This window comes from Gasterosteus aculeatus, chromosome 6 (assembly GCF_964276395.1).
Source record: "Gasterosteus aculeatus chromosome 6, fGasAcu3.hap1.1, whole genome shotgun sequence".
Taxonomy (NCBI): domain Eukaryota; kingdom Metazoa; phylum Chordata; class Actinopteri; order Perciformes; family Gasterosteidae; genus Gasterosteus; species Gasterosteus aculeatus.
The window spans coordinates 13,367,262-13,385,517 of NC_135693.1; the positions used below are offsets into that span (position 1 = coordinate 13,367,262).

General features: G+C 40.9%; 1 protein-coding gene across 4 annotated transcripts in view; it reads left to right on the top strand.

The window, feature by feature from the left end:
• Nucleotides 1–18,256, top strand: part of LOC120820728 (protocadherin-15) — a 152,592-nt gene that overhangs the window by 8,564 nt on the left and 125,772 nt on the right. For all 4 annotated transcript variants that reach the window (XM_078104494.1, XM_078104496.1, XM_078104497.1 and 1 more), the window contains exon 2: nt 10,536–10,595. The gene's annotated coding sequence lies outside the window, so the exon portion shown is untranslated. The remainder of the gene's footprint in view (nt 1–10,535; nt 10,596–18,256) is intronic.

Here is an 18,256-nt window from a genome sequence, read left to right on the forward strand (position 1 = left end):
TTCGTGGGATCCATTTGGTATCTTTAAGAACACAATGAAAATGATGAAGCCAGAAATATTTTAGGACACCATTTCAAGGCGAGCTGCAAGGTTTCTTCTTAGACAAATGAATTTCAATTTTTGAGCACCACAGTACCACTTTTTTCAAGGAAAGGTCATTATGCTTTTCTCTCTCCAAGCGATAGTCACTGCTCCCTAGTTCACACTGCTTTTCCCTTATTTTGAAATATTGCATTAATCCAGCCTAGCGAGGGGCTGAAAACACTTTTTGAAAATGACAGGCTCAAGGGGATGAGGAGGGATGGGCCTTTTAATGAAGAGGACAAGGTTTTAACTTGGGGAAATGAACACCAGCTAAGAGCAGGAGTTACTCGCCCGTCGCTTTGGAGTTAACGTGAGAGCTGCCATTGAAGTAAAAAAAGTCTCATTCCTCTGCAGTCTTCTCTGCTTACCAAAAACCTTTTGTGTACCTTTTGCCAAAGCGCCTTGGGTGTCAATACCTCTGCATCTTGTTTCTTGCATGAGGACTTTGTTGATTTTGCAGTACGTGTGCTGTGGCAGAGGGGAAGACTGATAGAAAGAAGCTCTACTGTAGCGTGCTATTTTACACATCATTGCACCGTATGGGGGCTTGCCGGGTCTTGTGCTAGGCGTATGCTTATCTTCTGCTGCTGGTGGTTGACGGCAGTGTGTAAATGCACACGGTCAAGGCCCATTACCCTACCATTCAATACAGAAAATGACTTTTTGCTTCAGTAAAATAAGTGAATTTCTCTCCACGTGAGCGTATAAACACTTTTCTTGCTACAGGGATTGGAAATGCGGCTTACCAGTACAGTCCGTTCCACATTTAAACATGTGATCATAAAAAACATATATTTCGCAAAAGCCAAACTTGCGTTTACGTTTACACATTGTATACACACCTTTATTTGCAGGCGCATTATTTGCATACAGCTGACATTGTAGATTGAATAATATATGCAACTAAAACTAACATTGTGTGCTCCCGGACAGCCATTCAGCATATTGTACAGAATACATAACTAGAGATTTGCAAATATCTCTCAAGCCGTGGCAGAGACTTAAATGCATATTACAATAAAAATGGATTTAGTTAAACATCAGCTCTCTCTCCCTCCAAATTACCCTCCAACTGCATCTTGTGTATTTCTTATGTAATCCCACTTGAGGCAGTGGGCTGAGAGCTGCTGAGTATATAACAGACTCACTCTGAATAAGTGAGTTTGTGTAAAGTTAAGGCCCCCAAGAAATAATTGATTGTGGCTGCAGGAGTCAACACTTTACAAACATCCTGAGAAATATTATCTACAAAGGTATTTTCTGGCTTAATGACTCTGACAATGAAATCATTTTGGTTTTGACAAACATACGACTTAGTTCTACACACTGCTAACCTTATGCATTGTGCTGTTTTTCTTGTTTTATTCTCTATGTATTATTTATTTTTTATTAGGTATTTGTTGTCTTGTCAGAAATGAAATAAAGTAAAGTATCATTGATTAGTTGACTCAATTGTTTTCGAATTACTTCAGATTCATGTTATAAAATGTAATTTAATCGAATTAGAGAAAGAAACGGGCAGTGAAATGAATTGTAAGCGGTATACTGCAGCTTTTTCACAAAATGAACACCGACACGTGTAACGGATGCACAATTATTTTCATAGAAGTAGAAGCACGAAGAAAGAAAAAGTCATGCATAATTCATTTTGAACATTAACAACCTCATGGCATTGAACAGGACGATTTATATATATCTCTTCATTGCAGCAGTCAATTTTAGCTCCATTAGTACTTCTGAAAACTTCCAAAAGTCACATTTCCACTTTCCAATGGCCATGTTCTAGTCTTTTCTGAATTTATCTATTAGAAAAGGGGGGCCAAATAAAATGCAGTGGGCAGGCAGAGGGAGCAAATGGCTGGGTGACCTCTCATCCCATTGTGAAGGTTATCACTTTCCAGAGCAGAGTTAGAATATCTTGCAGGTGCCATGACAATTTCCCGACCAATTACGGCACTCTCCCTCACTCATCACCACTTGACATTGTCGCCCCTGGATGAAGATGAGGATCTTAACTACTATTAGGACTGAGCTTTCCTGCCATCATCCCTCTTACTTTTCTCTTAGACAATCATAGTTGTGCACTTACATCACTGAATGCTTGCGTAACAAATTGGTAGAAATGTGTTTGTGCTATTTGACAATTATAGATTAAAACTGCGGGCGCACAAGCAACTCAACGTTGAGAAAAAGGGTCCTCGTGCTCACCAGCTGTCACCATCCCAAAACCTCAAGTGACATGATGATGTACATACAGTGTACGGCAGGTGGAATCCATCATAATTTAACACCTGTATAAATAGATTGCAGAGGGCTGTATGCAATTGGAAGCCAGTAGGATTCATTCATATATATTCGCTGTAGACAACCAGATCAATTTATTTGCCTTTTTGTATTCAAACTGGTTTTCCAGATCAAGAAGTCCAAAACAGAGGGGGGAATACACTGTTATCCCATCATCTCAGAGATGACATATACCCCAAACCCCCCCCCTAAAAACAAAAGCATATCCAGTGAGCATAGCCTTTATCAAAGGAACAGACTTTGACATTTAACAAGGCCGACTCTGAAGAGGCTTCTGAGTTTTTATTGGCACTCCGCAGTGTTGTGCAGTAGCCAAACACACCTTATAACGTAAGTAAATTGGCTGTGAAATGTGGAGTTGCGCTGAGGTTTTAATTTTAAAAGTCCTAATTTTTTAAATTTCAAGGTGAACTACTTAAATGTTGTTGTTTTTTTAATTACTTTTTATTTCGCGTAACCAAACAGAGCATGACAACCCCCTGGAATGAAAAGTAAATCATATATTATGTTAGTCCTTTCTTTTGTGTGAGAATGACAACACATCCATTCACTCTGTCTGCCTCTGTCAGCTCTTTTTCTGGGTTGCTGTAGGCTGGAGTCCTGCTTACAATGTATTGCCAGTCCACACAATTACAATTGTACAATAGAAATGAGTTTGTATCCGGGAACTAGTCCATTTTCTGTGCTCCCGTGCCCCAAAATAAATGTCTCCCCATTTAGCAGCTTTTGTTTATTACCGCATTGTGGAGTATGATAGGTTATCCAGCAAAATTGGACGTGTCACCCTAGATTATTGATGTTTTCCTTTATGACCTTAAGTTCACGTGGTAGAACTCAGTCCAGTGCAAGAGAATTCACTGTGGTCTATTTATGTTTATACAAACGGAATGCCGGCCTTTTCCATTCCATGTGATCGATTTTCATTTGCAGAACCAATGAGAACATCAAGGCCACCTTTCAAAAGGCCAAAAAGGCCTCAATAAAGAATGAATGTCCCGCATTCCTCTTTTACTGCAAGTGTTTTAGTGGAGACGCCAGACATTTTACATTGAGAGCTTATACGGTTACACAATATACTGCTCAAACAAATAAAACCCATATTTTGTTTGGAGTTTAACAGAGTACGGCGCAGCGCCACATGAACATCTAACTGCTGTGTCCGTTTCATTTAGTAGCAGGTAAAACCTAGGTCTTGTTGTGGCATAAACCTAGGGTGCAGAACATGGGCACACTGGCATACAGACTTCATTCGCTGCTGTTTGCTTTGAAATGGTATATTGTGCTTATGCAGACCGGTGGTGGTCTATAATTACCTGAAAGGTTGATGAAAATTACTGCTAACGTAATCACTGTCCATGATTGGTAATCTTTGTCCTCTTGTTAAAATGGGGAAAATTCCTCATTATGCATTTCAATTGGCCCTGCAACATTTCAAATTTCCATTCATCCGTTCATGAAAGGGAAATTCAATACGATCCCATAATTCAATCATATCCCTGCAAGGCCATGTTTTTACTGTTTACAGCAGCTGTCATGTTAATAACTTCAAAGGGTAATATTACATTAATCACGCAATATTAGTATCCATAGTGATTAACAGGGGTGGTTATTTTTGTACTACTGCAATATGGAATAACTAATTTAATACATTCCTATCTTGCTGGTATTAAAAATGGTGAACCGTGCTGATGTTAAGCAGGTATTGTTATCCATGCTCACCATCGTGGCTTGCTTGTATTTGCTAATTAACATTAAAACACAAAGTAATGATAGACTTTTGAAGTTATTTGGTTGCACACCAAATTATGAGAATTAATTAAACATTCACCTGATGAGGATGTTGAAAGAATTTACTGCAAGATGGTGTTCATATAAATAAATCTCAACCTCGTTGTCAGAAAGTCAGAAGTCTATCAAAGCTGGCAGAATTCATCCTCCAGAGAGCATGTTTGTTCACTATTTTATAACAATCCTTCCAATAGAAGTTGGGATGGTTGGACTTGTTGTGGACTGACCAACATTGCTGTCCCTAGAGCTGCTGCAACAACAACAACAACAAAAGCAACGGGGCTACCTATGCCAACTTCTCAAAGCAAAGTATCCCAGTAAACAACATGCGTTACTGGGGCAGGAAGGGAGACAGAAACAAAGCCCCTAGTCTTTCTGACCTCTCCAACAACTGTAACAGGCGAGGTGTATCTAAGGGAAAAGGACAAAATAAGTTGAGATTTACACGAAAAAAAGGAACAACAGGGGGACCAAACAGCACCCATTAATCTTTCATATAACTCATTTCACAACGTACTCCCGTTTCTTTCAGCATTTTGTTTCAGCACACGTTTCACAAAGGTCATCTGTGTACTGGATGGATGCAGGAAAACAAAAGGGGAAGAACCCAAGTAAGAAAGCCACACTTTCCTCGTGAAAAGAAATGAATACCAATGAAGCCCCCCTTACCGACCCTTTAGGTTTGGCCACACACGCCTCCTAGATTCACAGAAGATCAATGATCAAGCAACTTGTTTGAACCTTCCTAGGTTGAAGACAGTTCAGAGCTGTCCCAGGTCTGTAAATGGAAAGACGGCGCGGTGTTCTTTGCACACTGCATTTCTGGACAACAGCCAGCATTGATTATTGCTGGGCTGAGAAAGATAAGATACAATACAATACATTGCATTAGTCTTTTCTTCCGACTGGCTGACTGACTGGGGTTTAATGGCATCTTCCATAATCACCTGGACTAAATGGAAGGATGTCTCTTTCATCGCTCAGTCATGCTGCCTCTCACTTACGGAGTCTGTCCATCATTCTTTTCCAAAGCAGCAGTTTGAATTGGGCTGTTTTCTCACCAGAGAGCTTCTCAATGGCTTTTATTGTCCATTAAAGCACATCAGCAGAGACACGCGTTAATAATAAGGAATATCTCAGCTTAATGGCTACCGCCAAAGGTCCAGGACTGCCACACTACAAGTTCACATGCTGAATTAATTCATAAAGGGATGCTGCTTTTAGCACTATATATGGCGACGGTGCTGATGAATGATCCCATTAAGGTAAATGTCAGTAGATGTGCTCCAACCGACAAGTATTAGTTGCTGGTGAAATGTCGAGTGTCTTTTGCATTGAGCTGTTTTTAGGTTAACAAGTACACACACAGTCATGATGTTGTTAAATCCCAGTGTGCAGCATCAGCTGGTTCTGTAATTGTAGACGCTATGGTCTTATAGAAGTTTAGTCAGTGTATTTTTAAGAAAAACATATGCCTCCCTGTCAGAAGGTGAAATAACAAAAATACCCACTAGAAAGAAAACAACCCTCTGGTTGGATGATTTGTGAAAGTCCTTTTTTGCATTTTTGATATACACGAATGTGCATTTCTGTGCTAGAGCTACATGGATTTACTAATGCCCTCTCATTATCAACCGACACACTAGAAGACGTTATTAGAGCGTGGTGGAGCAGAGGGGAGTGACGCTCATGCACCTCATAATTCCTCATTATCTCCATTTCTCTGAAGTAATGTTCTTTCTCATTCTTAAGTGGGGACTTCAATTTTATACAGTAATATGACACATAACCTCGAAAACCTCCCCAAACTCCGCCACACTTTGATCCTGTCAGTCAGATGCATAGAAACTCGTCCTCGCCTTTATCTCCTCAAGACTGGAGCTGCTGTAACTCCCCTTTTACTGGGATCACTTGGCAAGCATATCCAGAAATTGCAATACATCCGAAACAGCGCTGCCAGAATCCTGATGAGAGTCCGGAAATATGAGCACATGACACCCACCCTGCACTCACTACACCGGCTCCCCGTCTCAAGTTCTTCTACTCATAGACATGCACCTCCCTATCTGCAAGAACTAATTACTGCCCAAAAACCTCCTTATTCAAGAAGGCATTTATAGTAGTTTTTACTTTGTTTTAACTTTTGAACTGTTGCTTTCTCTGTGGCACTGTTAGATCTATTGATAAAGAGTGCATTACAAATAAATTGCATGATTTGACTTTTCCAGAACCTGTATTACTCCTTCCTCTGTGTTAGACGTTGGTCCAGTAGTTTATTGTTGGGTTTATTTCCATGCCCATAATTCTAACTTGTCAGTGAGCTTCCATAACCTTGATCACAGAAACGGTATTTCAATGTCCAAGTGTTTTGGTTACCGAAGTCTTAAAGGAATACTTTTAGGAGGCACGTACGGTATCCATGCAGGTCTCGTATCAGTCTATTAGATACTCTGCAACAGCCATGAGACAGTTTGCATAAGTTTTCATAATAACTCCACGGAAAATAAATGAGGATTCAACAATGTTTCCAGTATTTATGCTAATCCTTGCTAGTTGTCTCCGGGCTTCAGTTTTATATTGTTTGTACACAAATATGAGAGTGCTCTTGACCCTCTCATCTAACCTCTGCAAGAGTATCACTTACAAATCCCTCATACATTATCTGTAATTATACCACTAATTGTGTCATTAATTGAGGGCCAAATAAAAAATGGTTTAACATCTATTGCAGCTGCAGAAGTAGATGGAGACTACCAAGGCCACAGGGAGGAGCTATTTTGATAGCAGAGAAAAGCACTGGCTCTAAAAGAGTGCACTGCACTTTAGATATAGCACATTCATGTGCAAGACGGCCGAAATGGGATATTTGCAGCATTATTTAGAATTTGGCAAACTTATTATAGGACTGAAGGAAACTAAGCAGTTGTTTTGATTTGACCGGTACTTTCTAAATTAGAGCTGAATGAACTTGTTTATCTGGGACACAAACAGCAGTGCTCCGGGTGAAAGCTCTATGGTCTTTGACCCTCTTCCCATTAGTGGTTTCATTTGAAAAAGGTATTTTGGAAACCTGCAAAGCAGATGTTATCAAGGTCAGAATTCTTTCCCTTCACAACGTAATTCCCAGGGCGCTTTCTCTGTGTGAAAATGTCATTTTTAGGAGAAAGTGCCGGCTGTGAAAGCAGCTACTTCCATTCAAGGTCTGTCCATCCCTTCCCTTTTTATTTCTCTCATATTTTCCCTCCCACTCCCATACTCCTTTGCTGCTTCCCTTCTGCCTTTTCCTTTTTCATGGTCTCTCCCCCCTGTGCCTATTATTTCCTTTTCTCTCCCCCTCTTGCTCCCTTTTCTTTTCTCTTGTTTCCCTTGAAGTGCTAAACAAAGAGAGGGCTTCACTCCCCTTTAAGCTTGTGGGGAAATCCCGGCTGAAACTGCGTGGCACAGCGCAGCGGAGCGGGATCTTCGGGACCACAGGGGCATCGGAGGGGCGGAGGCGGCATTAGAAGGATAGTCGGCCCAGCGCGATGAACGCTGTGACTCCTTTCCAGAGAACATGCCTCCATCGGAGCTCGTGACAACTGTCCGTTTCCTGATAGGATCTGTGTGAGACTTTCGGGTGTAATTATGGAGACTAAAGGATTTGCATGTCGGGGCCCTATTGATTGTAATTATTGAGTTTCATTTGTACAGCACGTCAGTGTGGAGGAGAAAGCCGATCACTTGTCCTTCCATTGTCTTTGTCTTCCCCCTCCTGTCTTTTCCATGTAGGCAGTGATGAACGCTATTCATTACCAAAGAATGGAACGGGAAATGAAGCAAAATGAGTGCTCTGGGAAGCATTTCGGGACTGGGGCATATACTTGTCTGCTCCGGCATCTAATACGTGTGTTTATCCACTCCCACATGTTTGCTTGGATCTGTATCTCCCAGTTGCTCATATTTTGCTGTGTGCACCTCCTTTTGAATAACTGTCCTCTACAATATCCTCCCCTATCTGTCTCGTTCTCTCCTATTGATACACGCGAATCCTAACACTGCATGATATTCTTTGATGTGGCCTTTGATGAATTCCTTGAGTCAATCAGCCTTAAAGAGCGAGCTCCATAATTCACCCTCCATCAACCATCCCTTAATGCAAGGAAATGCTTTCCTCCACCTCATATTGACGTGACTGATTGCATGTAGGGGTTTGTGATGACAACTTGACATTTCATATTTATTTTCTTGAATCAAGAATATTCTTGAGCTCAGGTCTTTGTTTAAAAAAAGGCATATTTGGCACATTTGCTTTTCCCTGCTCGTAAAAACGTGCAGCGGTGTTTGTGAAGCGTGGGGGTAGAAGATTGCTTCGCTCTCAGTGGTTTCATCACACAGCTGTTTCATTTTGTTTATCATTACTATGATGAGGTGAAACAAGTCTTAAGGTCTCTCAATGCTGATAGAATGGCCTAGATTCTTAGTCCTCTGCAGGTTGTTTAACTGGTTGTTAAAGACAATTTGATCATCTTCGAGCCCATAAGCTATTGAAAGTGATCTGCAGAAGGTTTGAGAGACTGATGGCCTCAATAATATTTGCACGCCATAATACTTTTCTTGTTCACTTGACACAGTGACAATCACTTGCACCTTGCAAAGTATTAAGGGCTACACAGTGGAGTTTTTGAGTTCAATGCAAATATTACATTACATTTTTAGGATTGATATATCGGCCCTGAGACTGTAGGTTTCCAAAGGGAGACTCAGCCGCCAAAATAAAGTCTCAAAAGACATCTCGATGGGCGAGCACCGAGCAGCTGCACGTTGGGAAGGTCGAGGTGTCGCTCCACGTCACGTAACAGACCATGCCCACGGCTTCCTGACACACTCCCTCAGCACGATGCTTTCTTTTCTCCAGCCTACAGGTCTGGATCTGTGCGGTAGATGCATGCGCACGGGTGTGACTAAATAAATGCAATACAAGTATATCTGTATAATGGCCGTTGTCATGGTTTCCTGATTGAAGCAGTTGGTCTCTTAATTCTTGTGTGTATTTTTACATGTTGAACGGTTGGTGTAAGTTTTTTCAATTCAACATTTTTCAACAGACCTTGCTTTTGTCTTTTCCTGATATGTGAAATCCTGTTAAAACAATAACATTGTTTGTTGGAAGAACAATGCAAGAGTCTCAAATAAAAGCGTCTTCATGTGCATTAATTTGTTTGCAAGCAATATCGGAGCAGTTTGTTTATCCGCCCATGGGTATTCTTGCTGAGCTTTGATCTAGTTTGATGATGTTCATAATGACCCCCTGAAGGGACTCAAAGATGTGTTTCACATTACGGGGGTACTCCAGGTTAAGGCAGTAGATTGCACCCATTAACTTGGCACAGCCTGTGGTTATGTCTCTGAGCTCTTTTCGGATGATCCTCTCCTCTGCTATACAGCTACATTGAAGACTCCAACCTGCATTTCTTTTATTATAACATCGAGGGTTCGCGTAACAACATTTGCATCTCAACCGACATCTCCAAATCAAAAACAATACTGCCACTAATTAACATACCATAAAATATATTTTTCTTTTTCCATATAATAAATCAACCAATCCATTTATATTTTATTCTCTCTCATTTTGGTGTGTTGTTTTTGAGGGGTGGGGTTTGTGCACACAAGTGGGAGGACTAAAAGTTGTGGCACAGTGTTGTCATAGCACAAGCGGAATGCTCACACACGTTCAGGTTCGTACTGGTTCTAATATTGCCAGCTCTGCTGCAGTACAGCTACCATAGCCAGCTGAACCAACAGTAAAACTCAAACAGAACGCCAAGGACGCATAAGACCATCCTGAATGCAACCATTTTTAGAGAAAATGCGTTCTACTTTGATGTTTAGAAGAACCTTTACTATCCCTAAAACAGAAAAGGTGAAGGACACTGCTCATTAGGTATGCAATTTTACACATTTAAAAAAATAAATAATTTTCCTTATATGGAAATAACTGATAAACATGACAAATCTTACCATTGATGTTTAATGGTATGTTATTATAACAATCGAGTGTGTAAATATAGTTCATTACATCCCACTTCCGAATCACAAGGCTACTCCACCTTTGCAAAAAACAAATGTGGAGCAGCTACTGTGTGCATCACTGAACAGTATAATGGAGACTGACAGGATACGTAGGAGACTAGAGGGACATAATCTGAGAATAAGATGTGGAATAATATCAAATTCCCGTATAAATGAGATTATTGCACTTCAGTTTACCGAGGCATGGCTTGCCTCTATATTTGTTTCAATGTATGACAAAATATGTTTTAAATTGTCGTACAAACCGCATTATAGCTCTAATTCTTTCCCTCTTTTTTTCTGTGTAGGTGTTGGTGTGAGTTTGACTACAGGGCGACATGTGGTGTGATCACAGAAACTCAAATCAGGTATTTACCATTCCGATTTTAACGTCTGCGTTGCGTGCATGTGCAGTGTGTGTGTATTGGACTTGGAGTGGGACAAGCCAGGGACGTACTGAAGAGGACAGGTTGGACTGTTGAGGTTTTCAAGGCATTGCTTTGCTATGTTTTATTGATGTCCCTGAGATGATTCACCCTGACATTTTCTGGTCTCTGCTCTCTGTCTCAAGTCAATTTCTTGACATCATAAAACATAAAACAGCTTGTCCAGGGTCCACTTGGTAAATATTTAAGTGTCCCCCCCCCCCCTCCTTATTGGTGCTGACCAGCATCTAAGGCCCAGATTTTGTTGTCTTTAGAGTGCCACAACCACACAGCCTGGCACCAGAAAACTGAGAGTGGATCCACCGGTAATTCTACTTAGGTCATTTCCAGTTGGATTTCCAGTACTAGGAAACATTTCCCATTGCAGGGAATTATTGTAATCAGTGTCACACATATTCTACGCTGATAAAAAAAAAAACATTGATGCACTCGTTTACCATTTCTAAATGAACTTTGAATGTGAATAAACACATTCAAAGTTCCGTCCTTCGTTTAGCCCCCATCAAAGCTGCAGCTTTCTTTAGACGCCTACTCCTCGCGGCTGATGAAACCACTGGATGTGCTTCTCTCAAAATACATGCAAATAATAGCTCGCCTCCTATGCATGTAGGTAGTACTCCATTTATAAAACGCATAATTCATCTGCATACTAGCTGCTAATATATAAAGAACACTGACAGTAATTTGTTATCCATTTTGAATTAACCACTGCTCAAGGAGTAGGCGGGGCTTGTGTGAACCTTGACCTTGAGGACTCTTAAATGTTCTGCTGTTCAGGGTTCTTTGAGACCTGTGAGTAAACCCCCGGCCCCCAACAGACAAATATTTCTCTGCAATGTGCCTTCTTTTTTTGTGAAGGGAGTGATAAGAGCAGCACATCTCGATTGATATCTATATCCCAATTGGCCAAGGGAGGAATTGTGTTATTTGCTTATGAATGAATTAAACAGACTCTTTTAAAAATTTGTAGTCTCCATAACCAGAAGGCCGTACGTGACTGACAACCCAATGTTACCCATGTAATCAAATCCAAAGTGACAGAAATAAATTGATTGATCTGCTCAACCGTCTTCTGCTGGAGGGGAACCTCATTCAAACTCTGATTGATATAATTACTGACAAAATGAGTACAAAAGTAGTTCATCACACCTGCTTATGATGGGTTTTAGATGAGGTTTTTCTTATAAAATGTTTGCAACACTGATAATTAATGCTGGTTTTCCTAATTTTCCCCCGGGGAAAAAAGCCTTTTCATAGCTGCCAGATGCAAGTACTTATATTTTTTGCAAATGCAAATTAAGACCCATATGTTGATCATCTACATTTCCCTCCCTTTGTGCATCTGTGTTTTGAACTATGTCAATCACTCTGCTTCTTCCATTTCTTCCTTGTGGAAATAGGAAAAGGTTTTGAACTTTAGCTTGTGGTCCACCCCTTGGAAAGGTAATCGGCCCAGTACTTGACACGCTTCGAATTTGTGTATAAGGTGAAGAACAAGAAGTAGGGATGAAATATATCCAATGCGATGAGAGGAATAAAGAGTGCAGGGAGTGGAGAATCTACCACACCACAAAGGCAATGCATCCAAGGCTGAGTGAGTGGTTGGAGCATAATGGTTTTAGACGCTGTGTTCGTTTGAGCACAGACATCAGGCTCATATGATACTAAAATGGAGGTCAAGATCAAACATTCGACATACAATGCAACCATACATGTGTAAGAACAGGAAATCACAGCAGAGGTTGCACTACCACGCATTAGGCCTAATCAAAGGTATATAAGCCTGCACTCCATAAAAGAAGTGCCCATAAAGATTATTAAGCATATTCTAGGAGAGACAAGCGCATGAAGAAAATATAATTGTTCATTATAACGGATAATAACAAAGACTTAACAGAAGACTACTCCAGAGAGCATCTGCACTAACCAGCTGCAAGACAAATCCCACCGTGGAGTCCGTGATTCTAGTGAGACATGTAGGTGATGAAATGTTAAATCTAATCAATCTGCATGACTGGGCGATGACGGGCAGCTGGAGGGGCGGGTGTAACAGCACCGTGGACGTACAGAGAGACAGCTGCAAGATGATTGGCTAAAATGTAGGTGTGTTGCTGTTTCATTGGATGCATGCGACCAGCTGATGGTAACTGTCGATATCCGGATTGAAATCCCGGAGCAATGGAAGCAAGGAGATTATTATTGAGCGTGCCTGAGAGAAGTGACTGTATGTAGGATGTATGAGACATGAACTACAGGCCTAAGCATGCAAACTTGTGGTGTCCCTTGTTGAACTGCTTCATTTTTGTTCTTTTTCGTGGGATTTTCATTGGAATGGAGGAGGATGAGAAAAGCGTGCCTTTGAGGCGATCCAATTCAGTGCCTTTTGTTTTATTCTACGGCTTTGCTGTAACACTAATATAATCTCTGTCATCACTCAAGCTCTGAATGCGTCTGCCTGACAAAACAGTAATCAGTGCTCTGCCTCGGATTCCTTAATGGGATGTTCAAAACTGCGAAATGTTCATCACTGTTGTTTCATTTATCTTCAATTTCATTTGGATGTGTCCAGTAGGAAGAACACAGACTGCAATTCAGGGAGGCTGTGCGCTCTGACAACTTAGCCTTTTTATTGTGTGTTTGTGTGTGTCTTGGATATAGGGCTGCACATCCAATCAAATCTTTACGCTGGAATTCTCTAATTGCGAGAGGCGCAATATTTGTTGGAGACAAAACGTGTGTCTAGATACCATTTTAGATTAATTATTGCCAGAGATTCCCTGGTCTCCCCACCCATACAATAATGTCGATGCATTTTTATTAAAATTAGAATAATTATGTAAAAAAAAGTTATTACGTCTAACATTTCCAAGCCATTGCAATTGGATTTATTTTCCAAAGTGATTTGCCCTACTTGGCCTCCTGCGAGCAGTGCCATACTGATCTGTAGTGCACTGTTCAGGAAACATGGAACACACGTGGTGTGTGGCTGCAGAGCACACAACAGGATGTTGTCTGATTGCTGTCGTTGTGTTGTTTGCAGAGAAGATTCCCTAGACATTGCTGTGTATTTTGAAAATATCTGCACTCAGAGCATCTGGCCAGTAACATTTTGTACTGTTCATAGAAGAAAATACTTTCATTGTCAGTTTTTATGTAATCTTTATTAACAAATAGTTTATCCCTCTGTACGCTGGAGTGTCATAAAGTCGAGGTTGTTAAGATATGTTGAGCGTTTGGCCAAGGTGACAATGTCTGAAGGACTTACCGCACATAGTCTGAATAAAACAATTGCAAGAGAGAGTTGGCATGAGACCAAGCCCTTGAATCCTAGAGTTAGTTGGAGGTGAATGACAAGACGAAAGAGCATTTAAAGGCCCTGTAAACAAGTACAACATAATTCTACCTCAAACCAACTGTCACTTCAACATTCCCTCTTGGCTTTTTTCTGCATTAAAGCATAATAAGACTGTTTTATTTTTTAACTGTTCTCAATTAAAGTTAAACATGACACAAAATGTGATTCTAGCAACAGTTAATGTTTAAAAATGTTCACTGTTAGTGGCTGTATAACAACATATTCACATATATATAAGTCATTACTTACTCTATACCAACAAAAATGGAGAAAAAGCTTCATAAACTGGATAACACTGGATGGTTTTTCAGTAGTTTTAATTTTCAGTCTAATTTTGTCTATAGCAGAAGTCGACCATCACATATAGGTGCATTCGCAGTGGTTTAAAATTTAAGGAGCATACTTTTTCAATGAAGCCCATTCCCCCGTGTCAGCTCGGCAATGAGCCGGTGTGTCCGTGATGAAAGGGCTTTTTCAGGAGACACAGTATCTGACAAGTAATAAAATGCATGAGTCCGCTGCCGAGCCCACAGCTATGATTAGGGCCAAATTCCAATTCACATCATTTGCTGTTCCTCTGACAGCTGTCTTTCTCCGGCCCTGATTTATCTCCAGTATATTCTTGATGTTGTGACTGTGGAGTTCTAGAAAATCAGCCCACTCCACCACCTTCAAATCCAATCTCCGTCCCATCGCTGCTGTCTGATTGCCTGCGAAAGGCGATTTGTAAATGTCTGAAATTACATATTGTTCATCACACACATGCATGTACACACCAGGTCCCCCGGGAAAGAGCTTCTCATCGAATTCTCCATAGTGCCCATGCTGTGAGGTCTTAAACGTGATGCCATAGGATCCAAAATGCTTTTCCCCAACCACTTGCATTGGGAAGGAGATGTTGGTGACGACGGTGCCGTCTCCAAAACATTATTTCTCTTTAAGACAGCCGTGGTCAACATACACACAAACATGCTACATACAGGAAGCAGGAAAGAAGTTAGCACAAAATTGAGTTTTCTTTTGACCTGTTATGATCAGTTTGACAAGACACAAACAGCCAAGTCAGATGTAGCTCTCTGCTTACCGGACACACAAGTCAATGGCATTTTTCAGGGAATCTCTTTTTATAGCTTTTGTTTTCTCACCGCCTCTCTTTGTATCTGCTATTATTCCTTTATCTTAACCCCATATCAGACTAATCTACCGAAAGCATCGTCACCACCTATCTCCTGCATCTTATCTATGGTGCCAGACACAAGGAAATGTACTACAAGAGAAAATGAGTCACAGAATTAGGGCGAGATGGAGAATAAGTGGTGTATCGGAGTGAGAAAAACAAGGATACAAAGGCTTTCTGTAGGTGCCGTTAAGCTCAATAATAACACAAGTAAGTTCCTCTGTCATCCTCTTCAATGCGGAACATAACGACTGTGTCCTGTAAAAAATGTAATGTTTAACAACTTTTAATTCATTATGAAAATAACAATTATTTCACATGATGAATTTCGGCAGGGCCTTTGGATGGAACACACAATGCATCTTGACCTTCTTGTTTTGAGAGTGTATCGATTCGCACTTCATGACTAGCCCAGCTCCCTGCACTAACAAACTGCGACACCAATCAGCGTGCCCACAAAGTCCTCACTTTGACACTTAACTGATCCCTGTTTGCACAAACTGTCATGTTTTGATAGATGATAAGAACTTGATTCGATTGTGGTCACTTTTAAAGTTAAAAGTCTTCTGCAAGCCGGTGATAGAAGACAACTTCTCTTTTAGGTGCTAATGGACTCTCTCGAGGTCTGGTTGCCCCTGGTCACAAAAGTAATAACCTGTGGTTGCTGTCAAAGAGTCCCCTTTGTAAGGTTGCCACGGTACAGGATGAGGAGAAAAGGCAGGATGAGGGGTTTGGGGGAGTAGGGAGGGAGTGGGGGGGGGGAGGGTTAGAAGGAGCATTTTCATTACAGCCCTCAGTGTGGGTTTCTATAGCCGTGGGGTTCCTAGTAACCGCTCTGGTACTTGTACTCTGGTCCCCATGTGTTCCAATTATCAACTACTTCAGCTTATGTGAGCAGCCCAAAGAAATCCCATCTCATGAGTATCTGCTGTCACAGGTGTAAGGCAACTGAAGGACATAATACAAAGAGTAATATAGAAATAAATATGTAATTATTTTCATTTCAGCTGCAGGTATTAATACTCGTAGATATTCCCACGCTAGTGGATCACATAATTACCTGTATTGGTGCAATCCTCTCCCAGGGAATGATTCCTTCTACAGTTCCAGGAAATTCTTTGGAGCATTTCAGCATCTTATTAAACAGTGTTGAGGTTTTCTGTTTTCTGAGCATCTAGCAGCTAAATGGTGACAATACATCACGTTGTGTTCACACAGCTTGCTTCAGCTGCACCCGATTGGCCCTGAAGATAATCTGGTGTTTAGAATGTCAAAACATGTGCGCAAAAACTGTACCTGCGCATCCCAGATGTACTGTTGAACATCGATCAAGGACTCGCACACTAACAGCCATGTCTCACTTTCATGCCGAAAACTAGCAGTAACAGCTACGACGTATTGATGGAGTTCAGATCTGCAATTTAAATACTTGCAAAGTGGCTGCAATCTGGGAGCAGTAAGATACTTTAGTTATGCAATGTCCACCGGAATGCATAAGACATTTTCACATTAGCTCGTAGAATTAAACTCTAGCATATTTCCTGCATAAAAAGGAGCAGAGAAACACCAGCACACGGGATTTTGAACAAACTAATCACTGCAGACTAAAGCACTTGAATATTCTATGCTAAACTTTTTTTTCTTTGACCTCTTTGACACACAGACACACAAACAGACACACACACACACACACTTATGATGTTTGGCTTTTCTCTGACTTCCCTCCCCATCCCTCTTGCTTGTCCGCCATCTGTTGCTCTGACCTCTCAATAACCCACAAGCTTTCAGTGCCCCACTACGAATGTCCCCTGGCACTTACTCCCCTCAACAGACACAAAGATCCCTTCGGCGTTTCCATTTGCGCAAAGCCAGTTTCAATTGTTATACTCGGTAATAGTGGTGGGTGCTAGTTGAAGCCTGGAGTTGGAATAAAGTTAACCATAGAAACTAGCACCCTGAGCAGAACAGTGTGTGTGTGTGTGTGTGTGTGTGTGTTGGTTTCCTCCAAGCTGTGGCTCACTCAACCATGGATCTGTGCCCACCTTTGGGCAATTCGACCATCTGAACTAACTAGCCACCATTTCATGGACATGCTTTACCTTTGAGATGAATCAACCTAATTAATAAGGTTAGAGAGATAATTGCCATGCTGATGAAGACTCACACAGGATACTGACCGTCGTCTCTCATTACGCACCACAGACAGCATTAACTTTTAACTGTGTGGGAAGCTGCCTTCTGCCCACATGTATACATAAATAGCTAATGACATCGGACTCGCCAAGTGCGCCTAAGTACCTGTTTTTTTGTAGAAAAGTTGGTTGGCGCTCTGGTGTGTTTTTTGGTCTCAAATGTGTCCTTATGCAGATTTGTCAAGTTACAGCTATAAGCAAATGCAGGGGCGCTGTTTTGGAAACTGTATAATAAAGTCCAGTCATGTATCGAAATTTTTGATGGACTTTGACGACTTTGTAAATGATAAAAACAAGCACAAACCAACTGAAATCTAAAGATTTTGCATAACATCTCTTAAATAAATGCTAACTTTTCTTTGTCATGTAAATAAATCAAACCGGAGTATAAACAAAGTGACTATTGAGGTACCCTGAAACACCACACCGGTTATAAGGATAAAAGATATTGGCTATGCTAAATTGTCCAGGCCTAGTATTAGTTCCTCAGCAACTGAAGAAGAACAAGGACGTAAACCAAAATTAGGAAATTATGTAAGCTTTGATTGCCTTCGCTTGCTTTGCATAATCAAGGTTTTTATCCGTGCATACTTCTTAAAAGAGGCCCGTTGTTCAATTGCAGGTTTAAAATTTGAGTCTTTCAGCAATTTTGCAGCTTTAGATCTGTGTGTGCACATGCAGTGAAATATGCATGTACAAACTCCCATGGGATTTCCTACAGGGAGCTCACAGGCAGAGGAATTTTGAACTGAACAGCTGTGCATAGACACCAGTCCAGGGAAATTACGCTTCCACAAGAGGAATTGTTCAATATGTCACCAGTGAAAAAAACCTATCACGATGAAGCATGCATTTTTGT